At 35.2% G+C, this 18,230-nt stretch overlaps 1 protein-coding gene across 10 annotated transcripts in view; it reads right to left on the bottom strand.

Annotated features, from left to right (window-relative positions):
* The window catches only part of MBNL1 (muscleblind like splicing regulator 1), a 201,025-nt gene that overhangs the window by 148,401 nt on the left and 34,394 nt on the right, over positions 1 to 18,230 (bottom strand). The window contains exon 1 of one of the 10 annotated variants that reach the window (XM_030822739.1): positions 3,779 to 3,844. The exons of the other annotated variants lie outside the window; for them this stretch is intronic. The gene's annotated coding sequence lies outside the window, so the exon portion shown is untranslated. Of the gene's footprint in view, positions 1 to 3,778; positions 3,845 to 18,230 lie in introns of those variants that run through there. 10 annotated transcript variants of the gene reach the window in all.

Below are 18,230 nucleotides of genomic sequence, written 5' to 3'. Positions count from 1 at the left end.
ACTGATCTTCTCGGAAAACTCACCCTATTTGCAGAAAAAGATGACAGAACTAAAATAATGGATTAGCAGAACTTTACTCTCTAAGCAAATGACTTTTATAAAATCTGAAGTTCCCTGAAGAAGGCCAATAAGTCTCAATGAGTAACATATCATAATGCTCAAGTGGTGATTGTAGCATTTGTTACCAGCTACATAATTACTCCATTCTAACTCTTAATGAGCCTGAAGTACTAAATTTTTAATTCCCCTGATGATCCTCTTCAAAGTGGATAAATGTAGGTTTCTCCCCAATCAAATATTTAATTGTCAGTACTACTGGCACCAACACACAATCTGGAACATTTTTTTACTCTCTAGAACTTTTCAGTTCTTCTAAAAATAGCTTATATCATACAGATCTTAAAATAATTGTTGGAGAGAAAAAATAAGGAGCAAGTTAATAAGTGGCAGAGTCTAGAGACATACTTCTTGGAAGCTTGGATTCTCTTTTCTACTTCAGATTAAAGACTAGAAGTAGAAGTTGCAACACTATAAAGTATTCACAGCTGGAAGACAAAACAAATTTTTTTCTAAAATTAGAGTATAGAGAAATTTAAGTGTAACAGAGATATAGGAATCCCTTGACAAATACCATATGTCCTTGTTAGTGCTATTAGTTTGATAATAAAAACAATAATAATTATACTAGTAGTCTGGTTCCCAGAATGTTCCTCTCATAATAAACACCAATACTAATCAAAACTCTTTTCAATATTCTCGGTAGAGTCAAAAAAGATAAAAAAAAAAAAAAAAAAGAAAAAACTGATAATGTTTCTATCCTGGCAGTATCATTTCTCCCTATGCAACCTTTGAAAGCTAAATATTCTGTGTTAAGCTGAATAGTTTTCCAACAAAGCACCCTTATGAAAAGAGAGTTAATACTGTCACCAAAATAACTGTGTATTGTGTCACTGCACAGGCCAATTTATCATTCCCCTCCGAGACATGGGCTGTATATACAGCTATCATATCAGGAAGCCTGACTAGGTCCCCATGTGCTGCCTGCACAAGATAACATACAAAACAGGGCATAAGTCCAAGGAAAGGCCTGTTCTAGAAATTTACATCAACAGAACATAGTCCATTATAGTGCCTGAGCAATTTAACTGGATGAGTCCTATCATAAATGAAGGATGCTGGACTTCGCAGAGAAACATTTTATGAGTAATTACATGTTGCTGTCCAACAAATGTCCTATTACATAAAAAGAAATTCTCTGAAGTTGAATTTAAAAACACATAAAATCTTCTCACAATTATTGGTCATAGTCTGGAAGAAACATTGCATTGAATTCACTAAACAATGAATGCCAAGGATATTCAAAACACTATATATATAGAAGTGATTAATGCAAGCTTCTCATTCTGAAGGAGTTTATAAACTAGTGGGGGCTAGAAACAAGTTAAAAATTAACTGTAAAATCAAGAATAATGTAGTGTATTCTATGACACATAAAAAGTAAGGAAATGCCAAAAAGTGAAGCTATTCATTTTCATCAAGGATGTTTCATTTGATGATCACTGTACAATGAGGGACGCAGGAGTAAGAGCACAAAGAAAGAATTAAACTCTTCTGTCAATTGCGACCACAGGTTGACTATAGATGCAAGAGTTGGACAAAAATCAAAATGGTATTCTGTAAGAATCAATTGGCCATATAGAATTTAAAAGTTGAGCATTGTATATTTTATTATAATTTTTAATTGTCTTCCATGTCATTTTATTAGTAAATTTTATAATAAGCATAATGTATATACATGCATTTTTTTTTGGAGAGTCTGTTGTCCAGCCAAAAAAAAAAAAAAAAAACCAGTATAGAACTTTAATGCCACCAGTAACCAAGGCCTCAGAACAGTCAAGAAAGTTTTGTCACTTGGACTCGACCTTAATAGCAGTTTTCACCTGTCAGGTGTGTCAATGATGCCATTTTCATGAAATGAAGGCAACAAATTCTAGTTTTTGTGGTGATTTAACTAGTCACATTTAAAGGGCTAGTTTGACCTCAAGATCTTTATGAATGTGATTAAACCCTAACCTCGCCACTCCTTGGTTCCCTATCTGTAAAACTAATGAACTGCATGACATCATTTCTAAGGACTCTTCTGACGGCAATTCTGACACACTAAATCAGTAGAGTTCAATGTGGAAAGTGACAAAGGAAAAAATCATCTCTAAATACTAAACAAAACCATTGAACACTGCACAAGCAATCTTTTAAAATGCAAAGAAAAAATGCATTTTAAACTTAGGCCCCCCCAAAAAAAGGTTTTCCATGAAGTTAAATCTAACACCTGAAGTTTTCGTTATATTTTAAAAGCTTTGATTATATGAAGACTTGACTACTCACTGGTTTGTCTCTCCAACTTACTCTAGTGAAAATGTAAGTAGAACCACAACTGAATCTCAATTTTTTTCCAAGCTACTTCAAAAACGCTACAGGAACTTCCAGTAGTACAAATAAAAATAAGGTTAGTAGGTTGTATTCCAAGTTTTAAATATTAACATGATATTGAATAATCATAATAACCAGAGGAATTTAAATAGGCAGGATATTACAATTTGAACTGGTTGCAGTCTGTGAATGACTGTAGAGTGTCTTTTTTTGAATCTGGATTGATTTTACTTCTATTCTTCAAATTGACATAATAATAGCTAGTCACAGCTTAGAAACAAGATTTGTAGCCTGTCTTTTCAAAGATCTATGTAGTAACGATAAACCCAGTGGTTTGAATCCATCAAGCTCATGCTAAGCACTATGTCTCTGGGTGAACAGTTGCTGCTGGACAATGAATCTTTTCAAACTATCTGTAAACCCACAAACAAATGATTCTCCATCAATCAAGTCCTATTTTAATTCAAATGCAGTTTAGAACCACACAGTGGAATAAGTTTGCAGTAATTTTATAAACTTAAAACATTTTATCTTTATGTTTATGATAATGCAGTTTTATTTGTACTAATGAAATAAAAAAACATAGCTCAATAAACATAATCTCCAAAATTCTACCATGAATTAAAACTTGTAATGATGCTACATAATTTCTTGTTGAGTTTCAAGACATTGCAAATATAGTAAGCAGTATCCATTTTAAGTTTTGTCATAAGATAAATACATTTTAATGATCAAACCACTTTCAAAATGCTTGTAACGTGAGACTGCTTTTTTCTTCCAACGGTGACCTGTTTTTCTCTAGAACAGTTACTAAGAAAAATATTTTTCAGCTAGTCATAAGAATGACTTCCTTAGCAGCCCTTTCCTTTGTACCATTAAACAGTCTGGAAAATTGCTTGCTTGACTCATTCATGCTGTCAAAATATACTACAGGCTAAGGTTGACCATCAATTTTCTCTGTATCCTGTAACAACACACCCAATTTATGCATGATGTCCTAAAGCAACAGTACTTGCAGTCTTAGGACTACTTTCATACGTTAATATTTTGAAAAACTATATTCACACAGGCCAATCTATTCATTTGTTGCAGCTAAAGGATACGACTTGTTGTACAAGAAAATCTGTATACATTTAAGTCCACTACAATTAAAAGATAAAAGACCAAATGAACAAAATAAAGTCCTTAGGTTATAATATATCCTTTATCTTTTTTTGAACATCTCGTTGAACATCTATTTGAAAACAGAACGTGATCGATGAAGAATCATTTGTTTGTGGGTTTACAGATTCTATGGGTTTATAAATAAGAATCAATTAGAAATTCAAAGAGAAGATATTAGACTTACTTGGAGATAACTCTATGGAGTTATTTTGAGATTAAAAAAATAAAACAAAAAATAGGCCAGGCACAGTGGCTCACGCCTGTAATCCCAACACTTTGGGAGGCCAAGGTGGGTGGATCGCTTGAGCTCAGGATTTCAAGGCCAGCCTGGGTAACATGCTGATACCCCACCTATACAAAAAAACACAAAAATTAGCCCGGCATCATGATGCATGCCTGTAATCCCAGATACTCAGGAGATTGAGGCGGGAGAATCACTTAAACCCAGGAAGTGGAAGTTGCAGTGAGCCAAGATTGCGCCACTGCACTCCAGCCTGAGTGACAGTGAGACTGTCTCCGAAAAAAAACTTTTTTTTAAGGAATAAATAATTTGAAATTCTTTATACAACTAAAATAGTCACAAAGTCGTATCAGGTAGTCACAGAACTCCATATAAATTTATAAGAATCTTTTAAAAGTTAACACATTTTATCAACTGGCTGATTTGTTATCAATACAGGAAATTAATAAAGCAGAATGGAAGATCTGTAGTAAATGGAGACTTGCTAATTACAACCAATGTACCATCGAGTAGCTTTTTTTTGTTTGCTTTTTAGGGACCAAAAATCATAGGAAACAGTATTTATAAAGAAAAATACATATTTTTGAATCCCAAATTTAATGGGGACATTTATGAAACAGAGTTACTGTACCTTCTAACTATGAATAAGAAATGACTAAGTAGGTGAGAAGGTTATCTCATCTTCTTAATCTTTTTAAAAATTCATCCATAGTTTTAATAAGAAAGCAAAGCAAAAAATAAATAAATAAAAGAAGAAAAGGAAGAAGAGGAGGAGGAGGAAGAAGAAAAGGCAAAGCCAGCTCTATCTGAAAGTCTGGAGCATGTGAAAATTTCCAGATGGTTTTATCCTGAGGAGATAAATACATCTTCTCTATAGATTGAGAAGTCATGGCAAAAATACTATGTTCCTGGAACCTCTCAGCAGTATTAAAGGAATGGTTGTTAATCAGAGGCACACAACTTTTAAAATATATATCTGCACATGTCTGTTGATTTAGAAATTCCAACTAGGTGATGGAGCAAGTAGGACTAGGTGATGGGGCAAGCAGTGGGGTGAGAGAATAAATAAATATATTCCAAGTCTCTTCTGCTTTGTGCAGGCAGGATGCTTGGAAAAGTACCTGAGAAGCTATTTGCACACAGTGGGCATGCCATGCAAGCTGTTGACTCACATGGAATTAAGTGGATCCTGCTATTAGTATGGCTGATCACTAGGCAAAAGAAAGGTTTGGGTCTAATAGGTATTTGCAGCAAAGTGGTCCAACTGGCAAAATCTCTTACACTCTCTACTTTCAACGCCGAGTTTTCGCTTTTCTACTGTTAAAGTTCAGAACTGACAAGTTTGAGGCCACAGGTTTAACATGCATTTTTTAAAAGGCAGTCATAATTGTTTATGCTCCCTCATTCTTCAAAATTCATATGCTAAGCCAGATAAACCAGAGGTGGCAAGAGGTTACAGACCAAAAGCCCTAAAAGGTATTAATACAGGGAGAGAGTGGTACTTCTTCAATTTATCCTGAAGCAAATACATTTTGAAAAGTCAAGCAAACCCTTGGGGCCACAATGTGACGTGAAATAACTGATAAGGAGTACTTTATTAATATTACAGTTATTCTTATTATGAGAACTTCAGAAATTCTTCCTGATTTAATATTTCCATAAGACGTGTGTGTGTGTGTGTGTGTGTGTGTGTGTGTGAGAGGAGAGAGACAGTGTGTGTGTGTGTGTGTTCACACGCTTTCACTATTGATATTATCTGTAGAAACTTGTCTGCTGGAAAATGTTTCTTTAAACTTTGGTTTGGCTCCTACTTTGGAGCTGATGAGAAATAAAAACTTTTCCATGGATTAGAGCCAACAGAGCTGCTACAACAAAAGGTAACATTCATTAGAGAACCATGACACCATGATCTCATTCTGAAGGTTATTTTTTTTTTTTTTACATTAAGTGTGAATTGTCTAAAGCTTAGAAAATTCAAACTGCAAAATAATGTCAAAGAAAATAATACTGGCCTTATCTTAAATGTCATTACATGGAAATTTTTTTTATAAAATATGAAACAAAACTGTAGTAAGCAAAAAGAACTCATCAGATTCTTAATAATTTAGCTTAATTTTCTATCTCTGTAATTTCCTCCAAAATGTGGGCACCAACGTACACAACACACCTTGCTTGTTATTTTTTCTTATATCCAGTAATAGGGAGTTTCAGAGAAGTGGATTTTTCTCAATAAAACATGACAATCTAAAGGTGTTAACCCCCTTGATTTTTAAAGGAAATATAGTGGGAATATATTAGGTTTTACAAAGCATCTGCTAACCAAATACCAACTGACTACTTAATTCCAGGAAAGCCTTACCGCACCATTTTTGGCAACTGCGAAAAAGCTGAAAACAAATTTTATGTTCTCTGCCCTCAGAGGTCCTCCTGTACTTTCTCCTAATTGTTTCACAACATGTTAAAAGCCTGAAATAGCCAACTCAATTAAACAGGCTACAAGCATCCCCTTTGAACAGATATTTGATCCTTCTTCAACATCAAGTAATACAATTAACTCATTGTCACACACTAAATCAATACACAGCAGAACAGAATGGGCAATAATCAATAACCTTAACAAGAAGGCAGTGGCATGGCTCAGTAAATCAAACTGTAAATGCATAACTCATACCCAGAATTAGACTCTAACAAGAACAGTTATAGATGCTGTCAAGAAAAACCCAGAACTGGCCATAGGAAACAATTAGGCTGTATTATTTCTGAAAAGCCAAGAAAATCAGGGATGTGGGGTTTTGGTGTTTGTTTCCCCCTTTTCACTTGCTGGAAAAAGTACATGCTCTCCTATTTCTAATCATGTTAAAAGTCTCAAACTCATAAATGAGGCAAATGCTTTTAAAAATTTTGGAGCTAGACCAGGCATGGTGGCTCACGCCTATAATCTCAGCACTTTGGGAAGCCGAGACAGGCGGATCGCCTGAGGTTAGAAGTTCAAGACCAGCCTGACCAACAAGGAGAAACCCCGTCTCTACCAAAAATACAAAATTAGCCGGGCATGGTGGCACATGTCTGTAATCCCAGCTACTCGGGAGGCTGAGGCAGGAGAATCGCTTCAACCCGGGAGGTGGAGGCTGCGGTGAGCCAAGATCACACTATTGTACTCCAGCCTGGGCAACAACAGTGAAACTCCCATTTCAAAAAAAAAAAAAAATCTTGGAGCAAAACGGACCATTTCAACAGGCTAGAATTGGATCCCTATCGATTCTGAGTGACAGTGAAAGGGAAAAAAAAAGCTGTGATAAACAGAGTATTATGGATTTGGATGCTTCTTTACACATTTGAGGAAGTGAGTGGTAGATATTTGACTAATTAAGTTTATGTAGGTATAAAAAAATAGAAAAGAATAGTGCAAATCATGAAAAAATAAACTTTAATATTTAACCTTCTAATCTGTGCAGGTACTTTACTGAATAAACAATTTTATTTCTAGAAAAGTCTTAGGTGAGTCTTTCAGGAGAAAATTTACATAAATAATACAGCATTTGAAATATCAAATGTGAATTATTTATTGTAGACCAGCATAAAGCTAAATAGGATTAGTTTTAAACGAATTTAGATTTGCTAACAGATGGCTACAACCATTTTTCCATTCATAGTTAACTGCATTTACAAAATGAATTTTCAGGTACAGACAATATAAATACTGAATTATTCTATTAATACCTACTGGTTTAGCTCTTAGTCAAGTCATACATATGTTAAGAGGTTAAGGGGTTATTTTCTCTTGATAACAGATAAGTAAATAAGCTAGTATGTGCACACTTATACACATTCAAGGTAAGTCCTTTTTAATTTTTTCAAACAACACAGAGACCTGTAGTGCAATGTGCATAATGACAACATTCACTCTGACCTAAGGCAAAGTTTCTCCCATAAGAGAAAGGTAACTTAGACTGAACTCTGTCATTCAGATAAGAACAATACAAATGGCTACTGTTAGTATCTATGGAGTATTTACATGGAGTAAGACACTACATTAAATGATTTATATCTAACTGATCTCATTGAATCAGTTAGAAAGCAAATGATACTAGACTTGTTTTACAGATAAGGAAACCAGCTTGGGACAGTAAAGTGACTGGCACAATGTCACTAGGAAGTCACTATGGAATCAAGCTCAGATCCAGCTGAATCCACGGTTTAAGCTCTTCACAAAGTCTTGATTCTTTGCCATAAAAAAAAAATGTTGGCCGGGCGCGGTGGCTCACACCTGCAATCACAGCACTTTTGGAGGCCAAGGCAGGCAGAGCACAAGGTCAGGAGTTTGAGAACAGCCTGGCCAGCATGGTGAAACCCTGTCTCTTTTAAAGATTAAAAAAAATTAGCCAGGTGTGGTGGTGCACACCTGTAATTCCAGCTACTCAGGAGGCTGAGGCAGGAGAATCGCTTGAACCCGGGAGGTGGAGGTTGCAGTGAACCGAGATCGTGCCATTGCACTCCAGCCTGGGTGACACTCCGTCTCAAAAAAAAAAAAAAAAAAAAAAAAAAAAAAGTTTTTACTTGCACATTTTTTTCATGTGGCTTTTTGCAATTATTCTGAAGATCCTAGTTTGATGGAAATTCTAAACGTGACACTGGGAATGAAGTGAAAACCGCTGGTAGTCACACTGTCATTATTCCTGTCGCCAGTATTTATTTGCAACAAAATAATTTTTATTACAAATTTCATCCCAAAGAAAAGAGCATACAGGCCAATCTAGACACTCAGAAAATACCAAAACACAATAAAAAGTTACACTATAGCTAATGCAAACTAATGAAGAAAGCGCCCAGAGAAATGAAATGAAAGGACAAGGAACACCAGTCACTTTTCCCTATGATCAATTTAGTCTCGGACATAAAATAAGTTTGAATTACATACCAAGTTTGAATCTATATAATAATCTTTATTCTGACCTAAGACAAAGCTCCTCCCATAAGAAGATAGATTAAACTCTGGCATTCAGATAAGAACAATCAATACTAATGGCTACCATTTATGGAGTATTTACAAGAAGCATGACACTGAATTAAGTGATTTACCCAATCGACGTTGAATCCACATAAATTCATTTTTAATTTTCTAAAAATATATTTCTAATTGGCTGTCTGGCTAAATTCGTACAATCATGAAAATCACCAAAACAGAATGTGTGGCAAGAGTTTCAGGAAAGGACACTTATAACACTGGCTATTGGTATCGAAAGTTTCTGTCCAAGCTACCATTCCTCCAAATGAACTGTTCCATAAAAATAATTATATTTCCCATGGAGTATTTTAAATAACATGATCAATTCTAATATTTGAGATACATCTCTTAAGAGTTCAGGATTACAATCTGATAGCTACTAAATACCCAGTATGCCCAGAAATTTCATCTTCTCAAACCCATGTTTTTTGAGAGCAAACATGCTCTTTATGCCATATCATAAACAAAATAGAATCAACGATTCTTATAGTTACATGGTCAAATTTTTGTCCAATTACATATAACAAAAGTCTTAAAAAGAATAGTGTGAGCTATTTTTAATTCATCATTAAAATTAATGTATTCACATGAAAAAAATTCTACCTACTAGAGCTAAATATTTCAGCATTATTGATATAGTAATTATTACAAATAAACAAAAAATTAAAATAAACTACTGAAATTTTATTTCTAGAAAATTTCTGAAATGTAATACTCAAAATCACAAATAAGTATGACATACAATAAGATATATGAATCATTGTCAAAGAGGTGGTGAATGGTTTCATCTGGATTTTAACTTAATATAGTACAACTTGTAAAGACTTACAAAGGTTTTTAAGCATATTTCTGTCTTACTAGGCATATATTGGAAACAATATAATATTAATAAATGCCTAGTAAGATGAATAAAATCTCAGCCTCTTATAAAATAATGTCTTGAGCTGGGCGCGGTGGCTCACGCTTGTAATCCCAGCACTTTGGGAGGCCAAGGCAGGCAGATCACGAGGTCAGGAGTTTGATACCAGCCTGACCAACATGGTGAAACCCCACCTCTAGTAAAAATACAAAAATTAGCCAGGCATGGTGGTGCATGCCTGTAATCTCAGCTACTCAGGAGGCTGAGGCAGGAGAATCGCTTGAACCCAGGAGGCAGAGGTTGCAGTGAGCTGAGATCGCGCCACTGCACTCCAGCCTTAGCGACAGAGTGGGACTCTGTCTCAAAAAAAAAAAAAAGTCTCATGGTTCTACGCATTAGAAAAATAAGTTATACTACTTTTGTGATTTAAAATATATTTTAAGCAAAAAAAAAAAGTTATGAAACACTTCCCTATCTGATGCCTTTACGTCAATTCCAAGCTTTATCTTGGAATCCTGAAATTCTCATTGGTTCCACCCACCCCCCCAAACAGGCTATTATTCTGATTTGCTATACTGTTCATCCTCTGTCTGTGGCATGACTTAAAATTCTTGACTTTAGGTTCAGACTCTGTATTGTTAGAAAATTAGTTAAAATTTTAATATAAATTTCCCACATCAAATGAGAAAATCTAAACAAGCAATTATTCAGAAGTGACTTTCTAGATTAAGAAAAAATGTGAATGAGCATGTCTTAAACAGTACAGTTGCTTAAATTTAGGCAATTGAAATGATTCAACAAATACTTGCCCATGTATGTACAACAGTCTAATATGTAGTTTCTCTAATAATCAATATACTATATTTTTGTCTATGCAAGGTCACTGTATAGTGCTTCACAATCTTGCTAATATAAACGAGTTAAACTTAGCATAAAGATTAAAAGCATAAGCTGTGAAGACAGACTTCCCACACTGAATCTCAGTTCAGCAGTTCCTGACCGTGTAACCTCGTAAGGGTTAATTGTTCTTAGCTTCATTAGTTTATATAATCAATAGATGAGGATCAAATCAGGGGAATAAAATCAGCTGTTTCTACATGTGCTACCTAAAAATCAATCTGACTCAGTTTTATCTCACTGAATTATAGAAACGAATGATGAGCTTAGTATAAATCTCTTACCATACAAAAATTAGTGGTGTACTCATTCTGACTAATACAAGCACATATAGTCTTTTACAGCACACATAACCACGGCTAAAATTCATCTGCTCCTCCTACACTGACTGTGCAGCGGTTTCCAAAATATTTCGTAACAAACTTCTCAGATACACAGGAAGGCATTTAATGCTTACTTGTGTGTTACCTGAGCAAATTTGTGTTCTACTGGAACAGTTTAAAATTAAAGACTAGAAGGGTTTTAAAGCATTTTATTATCCTATGATTATTTTAATCTTTGTTGTGCTTTTCAGAAGCTCGAAAGCTTATAATCACCACTAGTCTATCAACACCCAAAAAGGCAAAGACTAGTTATAAATGCTTCCTAGGATTGGGAGATGTTACTACTTATTTCCAGTCTATAAACGATTAGATGAGCAAAGATATCTGAAAGCAAATTACCGTCTGAATGCAGTAATATGGAAAAGAAGGGATTACAGACGTAATTTATCCATCACAAGCAGATCCTAAACACTGATTATGTCCGTATTTTTGCAGAAAATTGAAAATGATAGAAAAGCTTCCTAGCTTTTCTGACTTTAATTTTCCACGTTTTACTTTGTGTAATTTACTGTCAGCTATTAACAGCAGATGCTTCTTGCCTTATTTGAGAACAGCCTGGACTTAAGTATAAGTGATTCTGAAATCCAGAAGCCTACGCACTAGGTCTGAATTTTATGCAGAGAGATAAATTCTAACTTAAGATACTGGACTCATATGCGGTCTGGAGAAAACAGGGTCTTGGATCTCAACCACATATTAACACAAACTAAAATATAAATATTGCTTAATAAATCTAGACAGCTTCAGAAGAATTTTGCTGGGCCTAAAATTGTGATCTAGGGTTAAAATATAGGTGGTTACCAACTGACCCATGACGATTCAGGGACAGCTGCCACAGTCTGGTGGCCTGTGGCTATGTGAAGTCTCTTATTGGGGATTCCCTCTAGTTCTTTTATTCCCACTTGTGGTGTCATAATTAATAGTGTGAGAGAGAGGGAAGGGGAAAAAGGAAAGATAAACCACCAGAGCCATTTCTTTCTCTCTTCCTCAAGTATCTCTTTGACTGACCCTGCAATTGCTGTCAAGAAACTTCCCCCTCCTAACCATTGCCACCACCACCTAATACACCAGTATCTCTGTTAGTAACCAGCTCCTTGAGGACTGTATTGTTAACATCTGCCTCCCTAAAGTTTGACATAGGAAGTACCTAAGTTATATTACTTAAATTGTTGAATCCTTATCACCTCCTAATGGTTTTCTTCCTCACAACAGAGTTTTTATAACTGGTCTCTGGACCATATCCTATGATAAAATGCCAAAAAACAAAACAAAACAAAAATTGAGTTTGATACTTTTATATCTACCCGTTTCCCCATGGCTACTAGTATTTAGAAAACAACAGCAACAACCACACACTTGAAAATTTCAGAGAGGAGGAAGAATGGGGAGAAGCTGTTCATGAAGCTCTGCAGTAGACAGGGCCCAGAATCAATAAGCTCTACATTCAAAAAACAGGCAGGCTGAGTCCTTAGAAACATGGGGGTCACTGGGAAGACATATTGACAAGACCTTCCCACCCTAAAGGTTACATACGTGGGAAGCTTTGGACTCCAGCTCCTCACTGCATACCCTGTCTTTAGACCCTAATGATTCTAAGCAAATGCCCTATTAAAGACTAGCTTCAGGAAACAGAAGCAGCCCAAAGTTAAAGCTGGCGAAAACTACACTGGCTCACAGCATGAGTTCCAGGAGTTTGGGAAAGGCCACCTCCCCTGCACTAGGCAAGTTGAATTTCTGGAACCGTAAACTGAAATTTAAAATACATCTTTGCCATAGAAATAGTTTGACAAAAGCAGCTGGGGTCTGTGACTCTAGTAGTTCTCAAGATTTATGATAAGATAACACTTCTATGGAGCCTCTTGGGTTTAATTAATAACCAGGGTTTCCAAGGTACTGTTTGTACTGAACTATAACTCAAGCATCCTCTGGGCTACTTTGGCTTCTCAGGGTTGACCTGATGACTTAATCACCTTGCTTCTGTGGAAAAACATTTTCTAAACAATTAAACCTTTTGAATATGGCTTTTTATGCACTGGGGAGGCAGCTATATAGTTTATACAGTGACTACTTATCTGAGATGATTCATTTAAAATTTTTCCTATATGGCCATATATTTTACGGCAGATACAACATCTTTGAAAGTTGGTGGCAGCATTCTTTCTGCTATTTTGGGTTCACTCCTTGACTCATTTGTTGACTTAAAATATAGTGATTACTTCTGAGTACTTACTGTTTTAGGCCCTGTATTATAAATTTGTCTTGGATATTCATTTTTATTCTTAAGTACTGCTGTTAGTTATGTTTTCTTTGTTGAATCCTTAGAATATGCATATGGAAATTAAGAAGCAATGTTTTCCAGCAAACATAACAAAACAATTAAGAGTACAGGCTGTGAAATCAGATTACGAGGCTTCAAGTCCACATTTGACTGGCTGACTGACCTTGCATGTATTACCTAACTTCTCTGTATTTCAGTGTGCCCATCTGTGAAATGGAAGTAACACCAGTAACTATGTCGATGAGATTTTATAGGGACAAAATACTATGAAAAAATGAAAAGCACTGAAAACACTGATTGACATATACTAAGTTTCAATAAATATTAACTCATCTTGTTATTTTACTCCATACAGAAAAAATAAGAAAGTATATTTGTGGAAGCAGCAGAAATACAAATCAAAGTATAGATTCTTTTGCCATATAAAATCATTTGGGACCTGTTTTTAATGACATGGCATTTCTGCTATATTCCAGTTATAAAAATGTGACTGTTTATATAAATATGAGCAGTAGGCTTGGTGCAGCGGCTCACACCTATAATCCCAGCACTTTGGAAGGCCAAGGCGGGCTGATTACCTGAGGTCAAGAGTTCAAGCCAGCCTGGCCAACATGGTGAAACCCTGTCTCTACTAAAAATGCAAAAATTAGCTGGGCATGGTGATACACGCCTGTAGGACCAGCTACTCGGAAGGCTGAGGCAGGAGAATTGCTTGAACGTGGGAGGCGAAGGTTACAATGAGCCGAGATCACACCACTGCACTCAAGCCTGGGCAACAGAGTAAGACTCTGTCTCAAATAAATAAATAAGTACAGTTATAAGAAGATAAAAAATGAAGCTGTTTAGTTTTCTCTATAAGGAAAAATAAATCCACTTGTGATATGCCAGGTTTTATTTACTAAATAACCAAGACAGGAGAAGTGATGACAAGTTTGTCAAGATGAGAAGACTTCAGTGTCTCTTCAAAAGTGGTATCTCCTCAACCACCTCCCTAACCAAGATGCTTTCCAGAGAGATTTACTTAATTCTGAAAGTTTCATGAGGAGAAAAATAATCACTCTTTTATTCCAGAAATGGCCCTCCTGAACATCCATTTCCATTCTCCCCTTCTGTCTTACCTACCAGACTCCTGATTTTAATCAAGGCAACAGTTTTTTAAAATAATAATAAATAAAAACAAAACAAACAAACATACAAAAAAAATACTTCCTAGCAATCCCTGCTACCAAAATCAGTCAGTAAGAGACTGAAAAACTACTGGCTGAAGCTCAGAGAACCTTTGCTTAAAAGGAGCCTGGCTGGGCTGAGTTATGGCATCTTGCCTTTTCTGCGTCCTGCTAGACTAAGGATATGATGGTTGGCACTGCAGTAGCCACATTGCAATTTTGAAATAATCCTAAAGTTGGAAGCCACGTGCTCCTTAGGAACTAAGAGAGAAGGAACCTGAGTTCCAATGACTACAGAGTCGCCAAATAGACCTAGACGACTGACTGAAATATAAACCCCTAATTTGTTTATGCCAAATGCTGGGGAGGGTGGGGGAGGTGTCTCTGTTATGCAAAGCTGAATCTAATTCTTCACAGACAAAATGTCTAAATCACTTCTGTGTGACTATGGAAAGACATACTTAAGATCTGAACCAATAGTTCTAAAGATGGACAACTAGAAAGCTGGAAAGAACTCAGAGATAATAAAAGAAGAAATGTAATGATTAGAGATGGCCAAGGCCCTCAGGAATCCAGAGGACGAACAGCCTGTCAACCAAATTAGAAGATAACAGGGGTTATACTGTTCAGTAATTATCAGTAATTTTCAAAACACAAGCTCATAGCATAGAAAGTTTTATCGCTAGCAAAAAAATCAACCTTTATCTCAAAGTGAAAATATTTCAAACATGTGCCAAAAATGTAGGGATGATGCTATAGGTAGATGTGCATTTGATGATATTTGTATAAGGAACAGTATTAAATAAAAACTCTGTAGTTGTTAGTATATTACAAATGAGCAATTAGCATAAGTCCTCACTAGAATCAAGCTTGTTTACAGTAAAAGTCACGAAGAAATTACTATTCTAATAATCTATTATGCTTCAAACAACTCAGAATTTCTATCAAGCCTTTCCAGTTGCTTTTACTTAAGTTGCTACATGTTAATAACTATCATTAGTGCTAAATCAAAGGCCATCTATCTAGTTACCCACTTCTACTGGCAGTCATGATTTTTGGCCTAGCTGTTAACATGGAAAATTGCTCACCTATCTAAAAGCACGGGATGTAGTACTGCTAAGTTAAAAAAAAAAAAAATTCAAATTTCCTCAATAGGATCTCTTTGTAAGAAAATAAGAAGCTTTGTCTAAGTCTGTGGGAAGGCAGAGACATTGCTCAGCATGAAAGGTAACGGATTAGCAATGTTGATAGCTGAAATCCTCTACTTATCCTTGGCAAGGAAAATGACAAGATAAGCTTCCAAAAACTAGGTCCCTAGGTGTCTGTGCTAGGTCTGAGAAACATTCCATTTCTCACCTTTCACGTGAACTGGACATGTGTCGTATAGTTCTTCAAAAGACAATTCACCCCACACTGCATTGTCTCTTTTAAGTGAGAAACCGCCTTATAACACAAAATTGTTTCAGGGGTACTCCGTGGAATTTTGAGTAGCTTCAGACATTTGAATTACAACGAAACTGAATTCAACTGCAAGTGCCACATTGCTTGAGGTCTAAATTGTTTTTAGTTTGTCACACTCACACAGTGAAGCAAGATTTCATGAGAAAAAAAGTAGACGCAGTGTACCAAAATCTTGTAATATGAAGCAAAATAAATAGTTCTAGAATTACTGCAGCAGGTAGCTTGATTCAAAACACGGTTTACAATTTATCTAATAGTCTAAAAAACTTTACTCAAAAAAAAGTTTTCTAAAGAAGTTCTAACAATATAAACAGGCAAATGAATACAATTACTAGTTTCACCAAAGCAACTTCAGCTATTGAGAATTTCATTAAAGAAAGGTTTATGTCAGAGTTGATGACACTGCAGCATATTCACAGGATATTCTTTACAAAGTTGTGAAGTTTCTGCTTAGGGACCTTTTATATGAAACACACTGCTGCGCAGGTTATGCCTTAGAGTTAGTTCATCTCCTAAGTCATTAGGAGAAAACAAGGAAGTGATATGTCAATCTGTCACTGAAAGACACATTGAATATATGTGCCAGCACAGTATATATAATAATCTGTCAAAGCTTTAATACATGGACGATACCAGTGGTAAAAACCAAACAACAAAACAACTTCCTGGTAACAGTGATTCCAATTAGGACCCTACTAGATCAAAATTTTAATTGAAAATTGCATATTTAGTCTAAAACTTGCAGATATTTTATCAGGATTATCAGTGAAACTGGTTTTTAAAATATGATGAAAAGTCTATGCTTGAGGCTTAGAAAGAACAGCAGCAACACAGGCAATTTCTGGATTGAGGATAAACCATGCTAGCAACAGAGGATCTTCTAAAATTTAACTATAACCACCTTTGGGACTACTTTATCATGTCTAGTTATGACATCCAATCCATATGTGACCATCTGGATACTTGATTTGCCTTACCAATTTTGAGTGTTTTAGTTGTTCATTTACCCATATGTACATATATTTGTGTGCCTTCTAATACCTAATTTCCATACTTCATATATTCTGCTAAGTCTGCAGAGGCTCTTTAAAACTGTTCTCAGTGCCCTTGATTGTATGCCACTTTGCAGTGGAATCTGATCTCAAATGTGTCTATGATAAATCTGATCAGGGGTGCTATTTATAGATAGATATCACTGTATATAGCGAAAAGAAATTTAATTATCTTAAATAAAATTGCTCAATTTGATAAAGGAACAAGTGACTAAACTTTTCAAAGGTAAAAGAAATTTGCTAGATTTTTTGAAAATAGATAGTAAATATAAAGGTTATATTCTCTTTTTCCCATCCCTAGTACCTGAAAAATGAATGGGTATTTGAAATAGAATTCAGTAAACAGTAAGTCTATTTCTGTTGATCATATCATAAAAGCTTTTTTTTTGAGGGTATAAATAACTTGGCAAATATTAAAATACATTCTGCAGGTTTTCTTTACATTGACTCCCCAAATTTTAGTTGAGAGCTCATGACTGAATAGACAATTTGTCATTGATTTGAAACATCATTTTTGACATATAATTTTCTAATGGTGGCTTGCAGTGTTAATATTTTTCTTTTCTTTTTTCCTATCTTTTTCGCAAGCCATAGGGGAACATAATCCTCTTTGGCATATAATAATGCACCTTTGCAAATGTTCTGGATTTCCGAAATAGCTAATACACCTAAATCTATCGCATGTAATCAATTTAAGTCTCAGAGACTGAATACACTCTAAGACTATTATAAATTAAAACTGCAATTGTAAAAGGAAAATTAGAGAAACTATTTAGAGTATTGTTTATATACCAGCACACATTATTACAGCTTTTGCTTTTACTGTTCTCATTCTAATTCTGACATTCTTAATAAATACCTACATTCCTCGTTATCATGTATTCCCATTTTACTTAGCAATAGATTTATTATCATAGACTTCTACATTTTCATACAGTATATTTAAATCTATTTAAACCTTAAAATCATCAGTATGCAACTAAAATAGTCAGCTAATTTTCTTCCTATTATTTTTAGTAATACACCAATTGACTTCATTTACATAAATGAATATTTTCTTGAACTGTTTGACTTTTTTTTTTAATGAAATAAATTCTCCTCTTCTAACTAGAAGTCTGCTATTAACGTAAGTCACCTGGGAGGCTGGCCAAAGTCTGAAGCAGCACAGCTGAAGGGTACAGCCATTTCACAGGGTCCTCTCAGAGAGTATTTGGTTTGCTTTCCTAACTTTCTAAAAATAGTAGATTACACAGGCCACCTCCATCTCATGGCTCAAGAACTCAGAAAAGGCTGG

Source organism: Nomascus leucogenys, chromosome 11, assembly GCF_006542625.1.
Source record: "Nomascus leucogenys isolate Asia chromosome 11, Asia_NLE_v1, whole genome shotgun sequence".
NCBI classification, from domain to species: domain Eukaryota; kingdom Metazoa; phylum Chordata; class Mammalia; order Primates; family Hylobatidae; genus Nomascus; species Nomascus leucogenys.
Note: the sequence above shows the minus strand (reverse complement) of the source record. Positions and strands in the feature narration are given on the sequence as shown.